A 14,245-nucleotide genomic window follows, 5' to 3' on the forward strand; every position below is an offset into this window, starting at 1 on the left:
AATTGTTTGATGTACAACAGGTAATAGTGCATCGACAACTGCACATTCACATGTTCTGATTGACACAGACAAAATAAAGTTAGTTTTTTACATTTATTTATTCATTATATTTATTTATCCATTTCATTTAGAAGTCCAGACAGAGGAATTAAATGAGTCACGCACAAAGCCATACAAAGTCTGTTTTGGAGTGTACCTATCACCACACAAAAATAAATTAGATTGTCACTTAGGCATAAAACATTCACATTATTGTTTTCTTCAATCTTGTCAAAAAATAATGTTCCCCGACAGTCAGTCGTCCACAGAGTGAGGCAGCCAGGTATATTATCAGCACAGTGCTCCTTTACAGATGAGTAGGAAGAGACAGCTGAAGCCTGAGGCACGCATTTCTACATGCTGAAAAATAATTGAAATGTGTAAGAGATTGTAATTGGCTCCAGGGAGAGTCAAGGGGAGTAAAGAAGATGCCAGGCATCCTTGTATTATCCCTAGACTAAAGATGACACACGGTATATATGCATTATACCTAGCCCAGTCTGAGACAAACAGAGAAAAATACATAAATGTGTAATTCTTGTGCAATTCATATCTATGGGCTACATTTAGTTTTTTTCTTTCATAATTTTTTTCTGGCATTAGTGCATAATTTTATTTAACCAGGCAAGTCAGTTAAGAACAAATTCTTATTTACAATGACGGCCAAGCCTGGACAATGCTGGGCCAATTGTGCACCGCCCTATGGGAGGGCTGGATGTGATTCAGCCTGGTTTTGAACCAGGGATTGTAATGCCACCTCTTACACTGAGATGCAGGGCCTTAGACCGCAGTACCACTTGGGAGTCCTCAAGAGAGTAAGCAAAGAGAATTCCCAGCATCCCGGCATCAATTGCATCTGGTGAACTTGCCTTCAGCACTGCCAGGCGTAATGTTGAATCCAGGCTCTTCCGGTATCCTACAAGGCAGGTTTGAGGATTTAGCAAGGTAACTTTGGTCAACTGAGTGCTGACTTCGACTCGGGATAACCGTTCATAAGAAAGTGGATTACCTTTTAGCCAAATGTCACATTACACATTTAGTAATGACAAGATGTATTTTAAAATTCACACAATGTAATACTTAACAAACTATCAATAGGAGTGGGAAAAAAGGTGCTTGTACATTGATAAGCACACCAAAGACGGCATTAACGATAAGCAATAAAATAAAGACGGCACTTTTAAAAGCCTATTCTACACCATAGCCTGCTGAATTTGCAATATAACTTTTCTTTCATTATGTTTTCGGTACAAAATGAAAATGTGGCACTGACTCACCACCATGCATTTATGTTTCAGCATTGTCTCTATGAATAGTTCGGCGCTCGACTAGCCATGTGAGACATGCACACACAGTTACAAGCCTGCTAGAGTTAGCGGTAGGCGGACAAGCAATGTCCACCATTGTAGCATAAATGAAGCCTGAGCTGGAATGAGAAGTTAACTGAAGCTGGTTAGCTTTAGAGAACCCTGAGTAGGGTTCGTAGGGTACCCCCCTGGCACAGAGGATTCTGTTTCTCAACAGTGCTGAAATAGAAAGGAAGACAATGTAGGCAATTAAAGCCTCATAACTGGACAGTGGGTAATTTTTTTACTTTATGTTGTGTTATAGCCTAGTCATTTATTTTTTCTTTCATTAAATGTTGTATTTAATGAATATGCCATTCTAGGCTATTTGCCCACACAGGCAGTCTCTGCCTACAAGATGTAAATTTGTTGTTTCACATTTTGTTTGATTTCAGAAAAAGTATAGGCTATACTGATCAATAAGCCATTTCAAATTAGTAGGCCTGAATGCTCAATAAAAATGTAATTGTTCAATAAATTATTTAAAGGACAAAATAGCCTAATTGTACGGTGCATTTTCACAAAAGCATGTTAGGTTGATTTAGGCTATCGTTTGACTTTTCTTTGTTCCAGCAAAACATTTGGCTACTATTCAATAGGCCTAAATATTCAATAAATTAATTAAGAAATGTTGAAGAAAAACTCAAATGCTCTGTAAATGTTGAGGAGAAAAGGGAAGTGTAAAGTTAATTTTTTATATTTGTGGGTTATAATTCATGCATGCCTCATGGTGTCCTGCTTGGTGTCCTGCTAGCGGTATAATTCCGACAAAATCCGGTGAAATTGGAGAGTGCCAAATTCAAATTACAAAATTGTAATATTAAACATTCATGAACATACAAGTGTCTTACATAATTTAAAAGCTTAACTTCTTGTTAATCCAACTGTGTTGTCAGATTTCAAAAAGGATTTACGGCAAAAGCATACCATGCGATTATCTGAGGACTGTGCCCCACATCAAAATACTTTTTCAACCAGCACCGGCTTCACAAAAATCACAAATAGCGATAAAATAAATCACTTACCTTTGAAGATCWTCCTCTGTTTGCAATCCCAAGGGTCCCAGCTACACAATGAATTTTCGTTTTGTTCGATAAAGTCCTTCTTTATATCCAAAAAAATCAGTTTAGATGGCGCATTTGATTTCAGTAATCCACTCCTTCAACATGCATACAAAGGAATCCAAAAAGCTACCGATAAACTTCCTCCAAACAAGTGAAACAATGTTTCAATTCAATCCTCAGGTACCCTAATATGTAAATAAATGATAATATTATTATATTAAGAACGGTGTTCAATCGGAAAGGAAAATATCAAAGAGCATGCCCTCATTCACGAGCGCCAAAAGCCTACCTTCCCTGATGAGAACACCTTGGATAATCTACTTGTTCGTTTTTCAAGAAACAAGCCTGAAACCCTTTCTAAAGATTGTTGATATCTAGTGGAAGCCATAGGAACTGCAATCTGGGAGCTATTTTTATATATAGAACCATACACTTCCATTGGAAAGGCCTGTGACCTCCAAAACTAAAAATTCTGGATGGAATTTCCTCAGGTTTTTGCCTGCCATATCAGTTCTGTTATACTCACAGACATTATTTTAACAGTTTTAGAAACTTCAAGGAGTCTATCTAATTCTACCAGGTACATGCTTATCCTAGCCTCTGGGCCTGAGTAACAGGCAGTTTACTTTGGGCACATTAGTCAGGCAGAAAGTCAGTGTGCTGCCCCCTAGCCCTAAGAAGATTTATAGTCGGGCGGTTTATGGTTGGGTTATTATCAATTGCGGGTGGGTGCAGGTGAACAAACAGCTGACCTGTGAATCACTAACTCAATATGCTAGCTATAGCTAATGATTAGCTAGATACAGTAGTTAGCTTGCTAGCTAGCAAGGGAGATAATGTGATTATGATGTAAGGCATGTTAGTGTTTAGCTACTGTATAACTGAGTTAGGATCCACCCCATAGAGAGGGGTAAAACTCCCTGGAAATGACCAGGACTAATTGGATTTATCCTACCTACTTAAATGAGGGGATATGTTGTGGATTCCCTACTAGGGAGCAGGTTTAATAATCCAAACTTTGTCTTTCCATGATTAATAATTGTATTCCCCTTTTATGGGAAATGGTTTCAGTTGGATATTGCAAGCTGAGCCCAAATTCTTGGACAGTGCAGGTAAATCAACCAACCACATATCACAGTCTTATCACAATAACATCTTCCTCAATACATCAACCATCAGAAAAATACCTATCATCTGTTTAGAAAGTATACATTAACTACATGTTCAAGTCTAAACCTGGTGACTACTACGTGCAAAGGAAAGGACCTACAGTAACAACACGTAATTTATTTAATTGAAAGAGGTAAACTACCTAGAGCGTGTGAGCTCACCCTGAAAGCAAATCTGATGTTACAAATTAATTGATAGATTTAATAGATATTAGATTATAAAGTACTGCCCTCAGGTGGAAGAATCAATTACTACAAAATACTGGAGATGAACGCTGCACACACACTGAGTACATAAACCGATACACTGCAACATCGTACACACTGAGTAAGGAGGATGCAAATGATGAGGGAGATGAAAACATGCCACACAAAATGTCAATAAAACTACACTTTTAGATTTCTACAATGGACTAATATAATTAATGGTTAAAAAGTGAATATACAAAACAGAATAGGAAATATATTGATAGTATAGGTATGCCAATGCATTTCATGGAAACTGAGGTTGTGACTAGGCCGGCTGGATCTCAGTATTTTCCACGTCACATACAATTCTTCTGGAAAAAAACATCAGCTTTTGTGCTTTTAAAATTACTTTCTAATGACTGGAAAGATGCAGGCAGTACCCGTTCAAAGCGTTGCCATGGTGACAGTGGCACATGGTGCAGTGATGGAGTCATGGCCAGACAAGCATGGATCTTTAGCCCAGACCAAGACACCAAGCGTGAGATCCCTTGTGTCAAGACCCAGTCCACAGACCACATAACTCACAACTGGTGGTAACATTACAGTTTACAGACCACAATCCATGTCTCAGTGGTTTCACAGATCATGGCACTATCTGTTAAGACAACCATGCATCAATGAAGCTACAGCACACAAACCAGAAAAAATGCAAGAGGTAAGAGATGCATCAGTCTCAACATCAGTCTCAACAGTATGTAATATCAACCGAAAGAGAGGCTTTGAAGAGACTAGCTCCTCCATTCCTTCATACCCCAGTCTCACCACTAACCCACACACAATTCAAATCAAATCAAATTGTATTTGTCACAGACGTAGACTTTACCATCAAATGCTTACTTACGAACCGTTTCCCAACAATGCAGTTCAATGTCAAGAAAATGTGCAAATAGATCAAAAGAAAATAGTAATAATAAAATAACACAATACAATAACAATAACTAGGCTATATACAAGGAAGTACTGGTATCGAATCAGTAATACATCAAATCAAATCCATTTTTATTGGTCACATACACATGGTTAGCAGATCTTAATGCGAGTGTAGCGAAATGCTGGTGCTTCTAGTTCCGACAGTGCAGTAATATCTAACAAGTAATCGAACAATTCCCCAACAAACAACTACCTAATACACACAAATCTAAACGGATGGAATAAGAATACGGACATATAAATATATGGATGAGCGATGGCCGAACAGCATAGGCAAGATGCAATAGATGGTATAAGATACATTATATACATATGAGATGAGTAATGTAAGATATGTAAAAATTCTTAAAATGGCATTGTTTAAAGTGACTAGTGATCCATTTAATAAAGTGGCCAACGATTTGAGTCTGTATGTAGGCAGCAGCCTCTCTGAGTTAGTGACTGCTGTTTAACAGTCTGATGGCCTTGAGATAGAAGCTGTTTTTCAGTCTCTCGGTCCCAGCTTTGATGCACCTGTACTGACCTCGCCTTCTGGATGTTAGCGGGGTGAACAGGCGGTGGCTCAGGTGGTTGTTGTCCTTGATGATCTTTTTGGCCTTCCTGTGACATCTGGTGCTAAAGGTGTCCTGGAGGGCAGGTAGTTTGCCCCTGTTGATGCATTGTGCAGACCGCACCACCCTCTGGAGAGGTTGAGGGCAGTGCAGTTGTCGTACCAGGCGGTGATACAGCCAGACAAGATGCTCTCAATTGTGCATCTGTAAAAGTTTGTCAGGGTTTTAGGTGATAAGCCAAATTTCTTCAGCCTCCTAAGGTTAAAGAGGAGCTGTTGCGCCTTCTTCACCACACTGTCTGTGTGGGTGGACCATTGTAGTTTGTGACGTGTACGCCGAGGATCTTAAAACTTTCCGCCTATACTTAAGTATCAAAAGTAAAAGTATAAATAATTTCAACTCAAACCAGATTGCCTCATTGTTTGGGATTTTGAATGTATTGAAAGACAGGGGCACACTCCAACACTCAGACATCATTTACAAATTAAGCATGTGAGTTTAGTGAGTACGCCAGATCAGAGGTAGTAGGGATGACCAGGGATTTTCCATTGATAAGTGTGTGAATAGGACAATTTTCCTGTCCTGCTAAGCATTCAAAAAGCATTTCCACTACTGTCCCTTCAATGTGGATAGGGGGGTGCTGAAGTCCACGATCATCTCCTTTGTTTTGTTGACGTTGAGTTAGAGGTTGTTTTCCTAACCCCACACTCCGGCTGCCCTCACCTCCTCCCTGTAGGTTGTCTCGTCGTGGTTGGTAATCAAGCCCACTACTGTTGTGTTATCTGCAAACTTGATGATTGAGTTGGAGACGTGCATGGCCACACAGTCATGGGTGAACAGGGAGTACAGGAGGGGGCTGAGCACGCACCCTTGTGGGGCCCCAGTGTTGAGTGTCAGCGAAGTGGAGATGTTGTTTCCTACCTTCACCACCTGGGGGGGGGTGGCCCGTCAGAAAGTCCAAGACCCAATTGCACAGGGCAGGGTTGAGACCCAGGGCCTCCAGCTTAATGATGAGCTTGGATGGTACTATGGTGTTGAATGCTGAGCTGTAGTCAATGAACAGCATTCTTACATAGGTATTCCTCTTGTTCAGATGGGATAGGGCAGTGTGCAAGTGTGATGGCGATTGCATCATCTGTCGACCTGTTGGGGCGGTATGCAAACTGAAGTGGGTCTAGGGTGGCAGGTAAGTTGGAGGTGATATGATCCTTGACGAGTCTCTCAAAGTACTTAATTATGACAGAAGTGAGTGCTTCGTTGCAACAGTCATTTTGTTTGGTTATCTTTGCTTTCTTGGGAACAAGAACAATGGTGGCCAACTTGAAGGATGTGGGGACAGCATACTGAGATAGGGATCGATTGATTATGTCCGTATGCACACCAGCCAGCTGGTCTGCGCATGCTCTGAGGACTGCGTGGCCAGATGGATGCCGTCTGGGCAAGCTGCCTTGCGAGGGTTAACACGTTTAATTGTCTTACGTCGGCCACGGAGRAGGRGRGGGGKGGGGGGGGGSSGSMGYCCTTGTTAGCGGGCCGCATCAGTGGCACTCTATTATCCTCAAAGCTGGCAAAGAAGGTGTTGAGGTAGTCTGGAAGCAATACGTCATTGTCCGTGACGTGGCTGGTTTCCTTTTTGTAGTCCGTCATTGCCTGTAGACCCTGCCACAAACGTCTCACCTCTGAGCCGTTGAATTGCGACTCCACTTTGTCCCTGTACCAACATTTCGGAAAGCCCTATGGGCACTGGTCAAAAGTAGTGCACTATAAATGGAAAAGGGTGCCAGTTGGGATGCACACATACATACACCCATTATTTCAATGTAATTTCCTGTCCTACAAATGAAATGCTTTATGTTCCGCCTGCTGTGGGATTATTTAAAATACTCTTCAGGGGGAAGCTGGTTCCACAATTGGGGTGCCAGGACAGAGGAGAGCTTTGACTAACTCGTGATCATGCACGTTGCAAATGAGATGTAACTGTAAATTCCTTTAATTTTCTTTCGCTGGTGCCATTTCATTATCTGGATAGAAACTTGTGTTTTCTAGCTAACGTTAACACCAATCAAAGCGATGGAGCATGTAGCAAGTCAAAACCATTCATATTGGGGCTACAGGGGGAGCTGGTTTGCTAAATTCTATCATGCAATTTCACAATTTTGTGCAAAGTACTTAAGTAAAAACATTAAAGTCGTTTTTTAGAAAATCTGTAGTTTATTTTAGAACAAATACTTTTAGACTTTTACTCAAGTTCAATTTACCGGGAGACTTTTACTTTTCTGTTAAGGTATCTATACTTTTACTCAAGTATGACAGTTGGTTACTTTTTCCACCATGACAGACTACCTTCAAAATAAGTGAAAATGTTTACCTTTTCAAATAAATTATGATAATGTTTTTGTGAAAAAAAATGTACGTGTGAAAACACAAGTTTACACTCTCTACTTTTATTTGCTCCATGGCTCAGGCGGCCAAGTGGACGACAGGCTGTTTGGATTATCTCAGTCATGAAGAGCAATAACTTTGCAGCTGTTTCTAATTTCTGGTGGGTGGTAACATTCAAATAAAACCCAGCCCTGAACTGAAATGTAGGCTGAAAATAATTTGTATGTCATATCATAGGAAAAGACACATCATTCACAAGGATTTGCACAAAGTGGGCAGTTTTGGGTTCTGTTACTTCAAGCCCAAATATATTATACTTTGACTAAAGCGATTAATTATTGATTTAAATCATTGTTCTGGCCATCGTCTTTCAGCTCTAAAAGGTGGATTTCTACTGGTGTGGGCGTTTAAGCAGTGACTGCACAAAAGGGAGCAGAGCCAGGGGAGCAGGTGGCTATCTGTAGGCAGCGTAGTCTGTAGCGTATTAACTGTGTCCCGAATAGCATCCTATTCCCTATATAGTGCACAAATTTTGGCCCTGGTCAAAAAGAGTGCACTATATAGAGAATAGGATGCCATTTTGGACGCACATTTGTCTATGCTGAGCAGGAGGGTTCAGGATCGTGCATGGAGAGCTGTTAGCAGAGAGAAAAAGGTAATCGCTGCATGTCATGAGTAAGGATGACATACAGTATTCATACTCCTTGACTTATTCAACATTTTGTTGTGTTACAACCTGAATTCAAAATGGATAAAAAACATATATTTTCTCACTCATCTACATAAAATACCACAAAATGACAAAGCAAAAACATTTTTAGAAATGTTTGCAAATTATGTGAAAATTAAATACAGAATTAGCTCATAATTAGCTAAATTACATAAGTATTCACACCCCTTAGTCAATACGACAATACAGACTCACCTTTGGCAGCGATTACAGCTGTGAGTCTTTCTGGGTAAGTCTCTAAGAGCATTACACACCCGGATTGTACAATATTTGTAAAACAAAATTATTCAAGGTCTGTCAAGTTGGTTGTTGATCATAGCTAGACAGCATTTTTCAAGTCTTGCCATAGATTTTCAATCCGATTTAAGTCAAATTTGTTTTTAGGCCACTCAGGAACATTCAGTGTCATCTTGGTAAGCAACTCCAGTGTATATTATGGCCTTGTGTTTTAGGTTATTGTCCTGCTGATAGGTGAATTTTGTCTCCCATTGTCTGTTGGAAAGTGTTCCTCTAGGATATTGCCTGTGCTTAGCTGTATTCCGTTTATTTTTATCCTACAAAAACTGCTGAGTCCTTGCTGATGACAAACATAACCATAACATGATACAGTCACAACCATGCTTGAAAACATGTGGTACTCAGTGATGTGTTGTGTTGGATTTTCCCCAAACATAGCACTTCACATTCAGGACATGAAGTCAATTTCTTTGCCATATTTTTTGCAGTTTTACTTTAGTGTCTTTTTGCAAACAGCATGCATGTTTTGGAATATTTTTATTTTGTACAGGCTTTCTTCTTTTCACACTGTCATTTATGTCAATATTGTGGAATAACTATAAAGTTGTTGATCCATCATCCTCAGTTTTCTCCTATCACAGCCATTAAAACTTCTTCAGGATTGGTGGGTCCCCTGCGGGACGGTTGAGCTAACGTAGGCAGATACGATTAGCATGAGGTTGTATGTAACACGAACCTTTCCCAGGACATAGACATATCTGATGTTGGCAGACAGCTTAAATTCCTATTAATTTAACTGCACTGTCCAATTTACAGTAGCTTTACAGTGAAATAATACAATGCTATTGTTTGAGGAGAGTGCACAGTTTTGGACATGAAAAGTTATTAATAAACAAATTAGGCACATTTGGGCAGTCTTGATACAATTTTTTTACAGAAATGCAATGGTTCATTGTATCAGACTAAAACTGTGCATATACACTGCTGCCATCTAGTGGCCAACATTTAATTGCACATGGGCTGGAATAATACATTATGGCATTTTTGATGGTACAAAAAAATCAACAAAAAAAAAGTTTTTTTTCCTATGTATTATCTTTTACCAGATCTATTGTGTGTTATTCACCTAGATTACTTTCACATTTCCACAAAATTCAAAGTGAATCCTTTCAAATGGTACCAATAATATGCATATCCTTGCTTCAGGGCCTGAGCTACAGGCAGTTCGATTTGGGTATGTCATTTTAGGCAAAACATTTTCAAAAAGGCTGCAGTGACACATCCATAACCTGAGCGGAAACCAGATTGCATACCTGAGAGAATACTATAGACATCAAGAATGCCAATCAGTTGATTATTGACAAGTTTTTCCAACAATTTTGATAAACTGGGCAAAATAGAAATTGGCCTATAACAGTTAGGATCTGCTTGATCTCCCCCTTTAAATAAGGGATGGACTGTGGCTGCCTTCCAAGCAATGGGAACCGCGCCAGAAAGGAGAGATATATTAAACAGGTTGGAGATGGGGTTGGCGATGATAGGGGCAGCAACCTTAAAGAAGAAAGGGTCTAAAACATCTGACCCAGATTGTTTTTTCGGGGTCAAGTTTTAGGAGCTCCTTTAGCATCTCGGACTCAGTGACTACCTGCAGGGAGACATTTTGTAGCGGGGCAGTGGAAAAAGAGGGAGAAGCATGGATAGTTGCATGAGAAGGGGTGGAAGATGAGGAAATGTTGCTGAGTCAAATAGGAATCCTGACACAAAGTTTTTTAGCAAGAGTCTATGACAAATCAGGACAGGTCGTTTCACTGAGCAGCCATTATGAACACAGGCTATAAAACAGTGATCACTAAGGTCATTACAGAAAACACCAGACTGATATCTATCAGGATTAATTGTGAGGATAACATTGAGGAGAGTAGCCTTTTCGGGTGTTTTGGAGTCATACCTTGTGGGATTGTTGATAACTTGAGAAAGATTTAGGGCATCCCATTCCTTTAGAACTTGGCCAGGTGGTTTAAACATATCCCAGTTTAGGTCACCTAGCAGACCAAATTCAGACTTAGTGTAAGGGGCCAGGAGAGAGTTTAGGGCAGGTAGGGTACATGCGGGTGCTGATGGAGGAGGATAGCACCCAGCAACAGTCAACAAAGAGCTATTTAAAAGTTTAATGCTTAAAACCAGCAAATTAAATTGTTTGGGGACAACCGAGCACCAAAGGTGATTCTTGGTAAAGATTGCCACTCCCCCACCTTTGGAAGATCTGTCTTACCGAAAAAAGTTACAACCAGAAAGGATAAGTGTTAAGGTTAGGGTTAAGGATATGATTAGGATTCGCATTAAGGTTAGGCTTAGAGCCTGGGTTAAGGCATCAGCATGCTTAAGTTCTGAAGTCGGCTACGCGAACCAAACGAGTGTGCTCGTATACTCCCTTAAAAGATATTCGCTTGAAAAACAACAAAAAGCGGGAACAGTACCGTTTGTCCATTCTGAGACACCGTAGCCAGCATACACTTCCTCAGAATAAATCTAATATAAGTCAAGTGTGTAATTATTTTTCATGTTTTTGCCGAAGAGATCAAAAACAAAGCAAAAAAAAAAACGTCCTCTCACTGTCAACTGCGTTTATTTTCAGCAAACTTGTAATATGTGTAAATATTTGTATGAACATAGGATTCAACAACTGAGACATAAACTGAACAAGTTCCACAGACATGTGACGAACAGAAATGGAATAATGTGTCCCTGAACAAAGTGGGGGTCAAAATCAAAAGTAACAGTCAGTATCCGGTGTGGCCACCAGCTGCATTAAGTACTGCAGTGCATCTCATCCTCATGGACTGCACCATATTTGCCAGTTCTTGCTGTGAGATGTTACCCCACTCTTCCCCCAAGGCACCTGTAAGTTCCCGGACATTTCTGGGTGGAATGGCCCTAGCATTCATCCTCCGATCCAAGAGGTCCCAGACATACTCAATGTGATTGAGCTCCGGGATCATCGCAGGACATTGCAGAACTGACATTCCTGTTTTTGCAGAAATCACGCACAGAACAAGCAGTATGTCTGGTGGCATTGTCATGCTGGAGGGTCATGTCAGGATGAGCCTGCAGGAAGGTTACCACATGAGGGGGGAGGATGTCTTCCCTGTAATGCACAGTGTTGAGATTGCCTGCAATGACAACAAGTTCAGTCCTCGGTGTAATGCTCATTCCTTCGACGATAAACGCGAATCCGACCATCACCCCTGGTGAGACAAAACCGCGTCCTGTCTGTTGGGTTTGTGCCCGTAGGCGACGTTGTTGCCGGTGATGTCTTTTGAGGACCTGCCATAAAACAGGCCTACAAGCCCTCAGTCCAGCCTCTCTCAGCCTATTGCGAACAGTCTGAGCACTGATGGAGGGAATGTGCGTTCCTGGTGTAATTCGGGCAGTTGCTGTTGCCATCCTGTACCTGTCCCGCAGGTGGGATGTTCGGATGTACCGATCCTGTGCAGGTGTTGTTACACGTGGTCTGCCACTGCATTGCAATTTAATGCCCTGGCCACATCTGCAGTCTTCATGCCTCATTTTTATACATTTTTTTCACCTTTATTTAACCAGGTAGGCAAGTTGAGAACAAGTTCTCATTTACAATTGCGACCTGGCCAAGATAAAGCAAAGCAGTTCGACACCACAACACAGAGTTACACATGGAGGAAAACAAACATACAGTCAATAATATTGTAAAAAATAGGTCTATATACAATGAAAGCAAATGAGGTGAGATAAGGGAGGTAAAGGCAAAAAAAGGCCATGGTGGTGAAGTAAATACAATATAGCAAGTATAGTTCCAGTTTCAGAGATTTTGTGGTTGTTTCCTGTCATTGGCAGCAGAGAACTGGAAGGAGAGGCGGCCAAAGGCGGAATTGGCGTTGGTGGTGACCAGTGAAATATACCTGCTGGAGCGTGTCCTACAGGTGGGTGCTGCTATGGTGACCAGCGAGCTGAGATAAGGGGGGACTTTACCTAGCAGGGTCTTGTAGATGACCTGGAGCCAGTGGGTTTGGCGACGAGTATGAAGCGAGGGCCAGGCAACGAAGGGGTACAGGTCGCAGTGGTGGGTAGTATATTTGGCTTTGGTGACAAAACGGATGGCACTGTGATAGACTGCATCCAATTTATTGAGTAGGGTATTGGAGGCTATTTTGTAAATGACATCGCCGAAGTTGAGGATCGGTAGGATGGTCAGTTTTACGAGGGTATGTTTGGCAGCATGAGTGAAGGATGCTTTGTTGCGAAATAGGAAGCCAATTCTAGATTTAACTTTATTGAGATGGTTGATGTGAGTCTGGAAGGAGAGTTTACAGTCTAACCAGACACCTAGGTATTTGTAGTTCTCCACATATTCTAAGTCAGAACCGTCCAGAGTAGTGATGCTGGACGGGCGGGCAGGTGCAGGCAGCGATCGGTTGAAGAGCATGCATTTAGTTTTACTTGTATTTAAGAGCAGTTGGAGGCTACGGAAGGAGAGTTGTATGGCATTGAAGCTCGTCTGGAGGGTTGTTAACACAGTGTCCAAAGAAGGGCCAGAAGTATACAGAATGGTGTGGTCTGTGTAGAGGTGGATCAGAGACTCACCAGCAGCAAGAGCGACATCATTGATGTATACAGAGAAGAGAGTTGGCCCAAGAATTGAACCCTCTGGCACCCCCATAGAATCTGCCAGAGGCCCGGACAACAGGCCCTCCGATTTGACACACTGAACTCTATCAGAGAAGTAGTTGGTGAACCAGGCGAGGCAATCATTTGAGAAACCAAGGCTATTGAGTCTGCCGATGAGGATGTGGTGATTGAGTCGAAAGCCTTGGCCAGGTCAATGATTACGGCTGCACAGTATTGTTTCTTATCGATGGCGGTTAAGATATCGTTTAGGACCTTGAGCGTGGCTGAGGTGCACCCATGACCAGCTCTGAAACCAGATTGCATAGCAGAGAAGGTGCGGTGGGATTCAAAATGGTCGGTAATCTGTTTGTTGACTTTCGAAGACCTTAGAAAGTCAGGGTAGGATAGATATAGGTCTGTAGCAGTTTGGGTCAAGAGTGTCCCCCCCCTTTGAAGAGGGGGATGACTGCAGCTGCTTTCCAATCTTTGGGAATTTCAGACGATACGAAAGAGAGGTTGAACAGGCTAGTAATAGGGATTGCAACAATTTTGGCAGATCATTTTAGAAAGAAAGGGTCCAGATTGTCTAGCCCCGCTGATTTGTAGGGGTCCAGATTTTGCAGCTCTTTCAGAACATCAGCTGACTGGATTTGGGAGAAGGAGAAATGGGGAATGCTTGGGCGAGTTGCTGTGGGGGGTGCAGTGCTGTTGACCAGGGTAGGGGTAGCCAGGTGGAAAGCATGGCCAGCCGTAGAAAAATGCTTATTGAAATTCTCAATTATAGTGGATTTATCGGTGGTGACAGAGTTTCCTATCCTCAGTGCAGTGGGCAGCTGGGAGGAGGTGCTCTTATTCTCCATGGACTTTACAGTGTCCCAGACTTTTTTTGAGTTTGTGTTGCAGAAAG

At 41.6% G+C, this 14,245-nt stretch overlaps 1 long non-coding RNA gene across 1 annotated transcript in view; it reads left to right on the forward strand.

Annotated features, from left to right (window-relative positions):
* Positions 1-11,930: 11,930 nt before the first annotated feature.
* LOC139023104 (uncharacterized) overlaps positions 11,931-14,245 on the forward strand; it is an 89,128-nt gene continuing 86,813 nt past the window's right edge. The window contains exon 1 of the long non-coding RNA XR_011474252.1: positions 11,931-11,960. This is a non-coding gene — a long non-coding RNA (uncharacterized lncRNA). The remainder of the gene's footprint in view (positions 11,961-14,245) is intronic.

Source organism: Salvelinus sp. IW2-2015, linkage group LG27 (assembly GCF_002910315.2).
Source record: "Salvelinus sp. IW2-2015 linkage group LG27, ASM291031v2, whole genome shotgun sequence".
Taxonomy (NCBI): domain Eukaryota; kingdom Metazoa; phylum Chordata; class Actinopteri; order Salmoniformes; family Salmonidae; genus Salvelinus; species Salvelinus sp. IW2-2015.